The sequence below is a fragment of the Onychostruthus taczanowskii genome, unplaced genomic scaffold (assembly GCF_017590055.1).
Source record: "Onychostruthus taczanowskii isolate IOZ18803 unplaced genomic scaffold, ASM1759005v1 scaffold52, whole genome shotgun sequence".
NCBI classification, from domain to species: Eukaryota; Metazoa; Chordata; class Aves; order Passeriformes; family Passeridae; genus Onychostruthus; species Onychostruthus taczanowskii.
The window spans coordinates 1,760,211-1,766,210 of NW_024502791.1; positions in this window are offsets into that span (position 1 = coordinate 1,760,211).

Below are 6,000 nucleotides of genomic sequence, written 5' to 3' on the forward strand. Positions count from 1 at the left end.
TTCCCAAAACTTTACTTCCGGGTCAAACCATGACAATAAGTTAATGGTCTTACCTGCTTGAGCATGTCAATGTGGACCTCAAAACTCAATATTCTTACTGTACAGTGGATATAAGAGTAAATAAGGATAATTTTATTGATGTGCTTAAATGACATGTTACATCAGTATTTAGTCAGGGTGGAAGGATATGTAAAATTAGGTTAATGCTATTTTTATAGCTTATGTTAGGCTTTACTTGTTCCAGAGCATTAGGTGATCTTCAGAATTACACTTGGTTGTAGAAAGGAGAGCAATGTGAATTTAAGTATGATTTTATTTTCATTAAAGATTTGCTCAAGGTCATGGAACTTACATCTAGGCAAAACACATTGCCTACATATATTTGGTACAGATATGAAACTTTGATGTGTAACACCCCACTCACCTTGATTAGATTTTCTCTTTTTAGAGAGGTTCTGTATTGCATGCATTGATGAACTTATGCAAGCAGTATTCTACAAAGGAATCTAGCTGTAGTTAAAAATTTCATGTGGTGTAGAATATGCGTGCTCAAGCTTTACTTGGAAAAGATGCATGACTCAAATCTCCAAATTTTAGTCATACTGGTAAAGTTGCTTCAAATCCATCTGTAATAGTTTTTACATAGGAACATTGAAAACTTGTTGTTGCCAATGAAAGAATGTCAGATGTTCCATCACCTAGTATTAATTGTTCTTACACTTTGAAGAAAATTTAGATTTTGTTTCTGTAATATGCATAAAATTCAAGATCAGTTTCTTTTCACAACCCAAATGGAAAGTACTCCTCCTGTAGTTCACATTAATTTTATTAGACTGTTCATATGCTGTGGAAGCAACTTCATTTATTGCAAGCAATAATACTAATAATACTATAATCATTGTGTCTGCTTCATAATGAATCTTTGAAGTAGAAGCTGCTTTAAATAAGATTTTTGTGAGTTGAAAAGGAAAAAAGGTGAAAGTGAAATGTGTTGTGGGGATATCAGAGGGGCCTTAGAAGATGAACAGTTTCATCAAGATGTTTCTTTAAATGCAGTGTGCTCTGGAGGCTTATGAGAATACATCTAATGAATATCAAATTATGGGCTGTTTTTCTACAAGCTAAGATTTTAATAATTTAGGCAGAAAAAAAAAATAAATAAGCCTTGCCTGAAAAATAAAACCTGCAACCCAAAATACTATATGCCATTGAGTAATAACAGTTCTTCTTACTGAACAAGTCAGTCTTTTAAGGAAATCTGTGAAAGATCCAGATAAGCTAACTTAAGATGTTGGATATGTGCTATGTATGAAAAGTTTCTTATAGAATGTTACATGTTGGAAGGGACCTTAAAGATCACCAGTCCCATCCCCTGCCCTGGGCAGGGGCACCTCACCCTAAACTGGGTTGCTCAAGGCTTTCTCTAGCCAGGCCTTCAGCACTACCAGGGATGGGCACAGCTTCTCTGGGCAACCTGTTCCAGTGCCTCACCACCATCAGAGTAAAGAGTTTCTTCCTAATCTCTAACCTAAATTTCCCCTCCTTCAATGTGTACTCATTCCTCCTTGTTCTGTCACTACAGGTCCTGAATCCCCTCCCTTGCCCTGCTGGCCAGGAGGCTTTTTTTGATGCAGCCCAGGGTTGGTTTGCTTTCTGGGCTACAAGTGCACAATGCCAGTTCATGCTAAGTTATTCGTCAACCATCCCCTCACGTCTTTCTCCCTAGGAGATCTCTGTCTCCACTGATACCTTTGGGAGTTTGGAGTCAAGCAATCTATTTAAAATCAAGCTATATATTTTCTTGTCTAAACACTTCTGGTTGTCTGCTGCTTGGTAAATTGGTGGGCCTTACATTATGAATGTTCTGTTTTCTATCTTTTTTCCTTTTTGTTGTTAATTTTTATTAGAGCTTCTCTGTGTATTTGATATGTTACCAAAGAACATGTTGCAATAAAGATAGCAGTTTTGGTACTGAGTTCACTGCAGAATTGAATTAAAATTTTACTGATTGACCAGAATTCTGGTTTCTGAAACAAGCAAGTTTCCTTAACTTTGGGAATCTTACCTGTCCAGCTAAATGAGATTAAGTCTACCAATCTGAATATCCTGTAATGTGTCATCTGGAAATTTTGTGTTGGTGGACTTTGGAAACTGTTACATGCCCAGTGTTTCTGGTGTATGAAATCCCAGTGAGAATTTGTCAGCATCTGTTTTCCTTCTGGAGAATTCTGCAGCGGAAAAGGGAACTTTCCTTTATTTTTTTTTGTTGAATTTTTTACTGCTTTCCTAGGACAGCAAGTTGGATTCCTACTCTCACCTCTTTGCTAGACTGTCTGAAATTGGTAAGAGTCTTCAAAGAAAAACCTTTTGTTTTTCATGAGTGTCTAGCTCCATGCTTCCCTGGAATAATGTGCACCTGAGATACCTGCTTGTCTTTGCTGGCTGTGTGGCAGTTGCCCCTGCTCAGATGGGAAAGAGGAGAGCCACTAGGAAAGGGAGAAAATGCAAGAGAAATTCGTGTGTGAAGGATAAGTAAGAATGTGTTGGGTAGGAGTTGATGTCACCTTAGACTGTAGGACCAAATAATATGAAATTATAAAGACTTCTATCACAAGGATTGACAGAAAGGTGTCTAGAAAGAGAAATTATAGTGCAGAGTACTCACTTGCTAACTGAATGGAGGCACTGTTATCCAGAGATGGTGATGTCCTAAACAAACAAAAACCAAAAAGAAAATCAAACCAACCAACCAAAAAGCCCCAGACTGCTCACTTTGCAATAGGGAGAACCTGCAGGGGTGTTACACAATTTCAGAAATAGCTCTTCCATCTGGAAGTTCTTAAGTTACAATGTTGTTTTTGTAGCATGGCTCTGACAATAGATGAAAATTTATAGCAATTTTATTGTTAACTATTATAATCAAAAGCATTGCTTGTGAGACAATAGATCAGTGTAGCTGTAGGCTCTGTCTCCCAGCTATTTCTTAGGGAGCATTTAGAGAACACTTAAACTGTCCTAACTAAATATTGGCAGCTGCTACCCAAATTGCGTGGTAGTAACCTGGGTCATTAGCCCTGTCAGATCTCACAGAAAAGACTGCATTATAACTCCTAGTCTGTATGTGCCAAACAATCCACCATTGTCTACCCAGTGTGTCCGTATGGATTTCAGTGTGCTTGGTGCAGCTTGACTATCTGATCCTGTTAACTGGTCTTCTGTGATCAGCTGTACTGTATCACTGCAAAACACACATGTGGTTTTGGTTACTAAAGAGGCCCAGGAAGTATCTTGCAATGTCTTGTGAAGAAACCAGGAGCTTCCATTGCAGTGGTGGCATCATATGGAGTTCCAGAGTGTCCTTATGTGCCATTTAGCAGTTTCTTGGTGTAGGATTTTTTTTCTCCTCCCTTAGTACCCTGCTGGCAGTCAGGCCCTAGGAAACAATATACCATCAGCAAAAGCTTTCTTATATTGGATTGATTCCAACAGCGTTTGTTGAAACAGCTGTTTATTAATTATCATGATACTGTGTCTGAATTTTTAGGGGCCCAATTAGGACTGTTTTAAGGACCAAATTCAAGTCACAGCTATATGCATTTTGATTCCTTCAAAACTGCTAAAATTGTCTCTCATAGATGCGAGAAAGGCATGTATGATCTAAACAAAGTAAGATAAAACACCAGTGGAAATAGTGTTCATTGCTTCTTATTTATTTGCAATGTGAAACTGCCATAATGGTAGCTGACCAGGAACACATGCCACATAAAATCCTTCTTTTTGAGACTTGAGGTGGAAGTTTGGGCACTATGCAATTCAATCCAACCAGACTGCACAGAAGATACAAGGATACAAGTATTTGGCAGGAAAATAATTATTACAGAACAAAATTTTCTTTACTCAATCTTATTTTGTAGGCATCCTGTCCATCTTCTGTAGCAGACAACAGGCCCTTCATCACTTGTAGATTTCACCCTTTTTTGACCTGGTGTCTTTTATGGATCTTCCAGGGTTCAGATCTGGAAAAGAGAAGCTGGGAGGGGTGGTGGTCTTGCTCAAAGAAAATTTCCTGCTCCTCTACTCCACTGTCTTTGCCCACCCTTAGCAGGACCTAGTTTATCTTCTCTCTGTTCTCCCAACTCCGTGAAAACTCGGCTTCATCAGCTGGTTTCCGCCTAGCTCTCTCTCCTCTTTGCCAGGTGAATGGGGGGAGCAGACAGTGGCACAGTCCAGGAGCTCGCAGAGCAGGGAAATGGTGCTGTGTATTGAAGATGGGTGCACCAGGGGTACCATGTAGAGCCAGGGGAGCAGCCCGTATCCTGGGCTTTGCCTGCTATTGGCTCACATTACCTCTGGCTTGACTGTGTGTGGAAGTGACCCTGGTTAATGGCAGCCTTACATGGTGAACATGAGCAGGGACAAGTGGAAAGATAAAGAAGTTGCCAAACCCTGCAAGGTGCCCTTGGAAAAGAAAAAAACCCAACAAACAATAACCCTGTGTTCTCCATCACAGACCTGGTTTTGGCAGCAACATGTGCAAGACTGGCTTATTTGTCAGGGAGGTTGCTGCAAACCTTAGTATCGAGTGAGCCTTCTAGCACCTGGGGGATCACAGTCACTTCTGCTGGCTAGAAAGTGCACTTTGGGAGCTGGGCTAAGTGGTTTCTACGGGGAAACTTTCCTCTAATTAGAGCACCCTAGGCTGGCAGTCTCTCCAGTCTTGAACTGCTGTTTTGGCACCTGCCTGGAGGTGAGGTGCATCACATAAGCCATTTCTCACAGTCAGCACTTAAAATGAGAATGCAGTAGCAAAAAATAACACTGAGCTTGCTCAACTGCAGAGCATGATATACAGGATGGCCAGAACCATAGGTCAGCAGAGAAAACCAGCTTTCCTGGTGAATGTGAGACAAGCCACCACTGGTGAGAATAACCTAGTCACAGTCCCTCAGCTCTGTGTCCAGGACAGTAAGACAGCAGCAGAGCCCAGTTTCAGCGTCCTCAATGACAAAATGTTCATCCTTGCTGATCCCTGCTCACAATTTGCAGGTGGAGCTGGTTGTAATTGGAATATTTACTGATGGTTATGTGAAAATAATAAGCACATTCATGTGTGTAAAAACAGAGCCTTGAGCTTAAGATGTTCCAGACCTCTTCACATGCTGCTCAGTATGAGTACAGCAGAAACTGCAGGCTTATTGTGGTGCCCCAGAATTGCAGTGACTGGGCAGGGACTCTGGAATAACTCTGGAATAAATAATAATGGGATCTTTCAACCTCTTGATTTTTCTTCCCCTCTACTAACTTTATATTATTCCAAGAAAATAACTTAAATGACCAGATCTGCACTTCTTGGAAGGGAAAGACTCTATTCCTCAGGGAGGGCATTGGCTGTCAGAAGCTAACCTCGCCCTTGACAATGCAAGCGACACAGGATTCTGAAATTACACCAAAAAAAGGGTGTGTTCTTTACAGGAGCTAATTAAAATTGGGAATACAAAATGCTGTGGGAGTTATTTTCCAGGATATGAAAGAAATAGCTGTAGCTCTAATAAGATTAGCAGAAACTGAGAAATGTTTGCAGCGTTACTGAGGACAATCTAATTGCTGGAGAATCAGTTGGAGGACTGAATACAGACATCTGAAGGTTATTGAGAAAGGTTACTCACAGAGGAAACAGTAGTCTCAAAGGCAAAAAGCAAGATTTGGAGACTGAAAGCTTGCTATTGGTATCAATCAATCAAAACTTCTTTAAAAACTGGTGTCATGGCTTTGGGGTTCCAGAAACTGGTAAATTGATCATTGCCTTTTTGGCTGTGTTGCCTGCAGGTGCATGACAGACAGCCAAAATACCAGCTGAGAGGACACTTTGAAATGGAGGTCCGTAGGTACAGTACATGACATCCAAAGCATGGAGCTGCTATGGGGGGCTGGACATCCTTTGGACATTCAGGGTGGAAGGGTAAAATAACTTTGGAGGAGGCGTTGAGACAGTTGGATGTT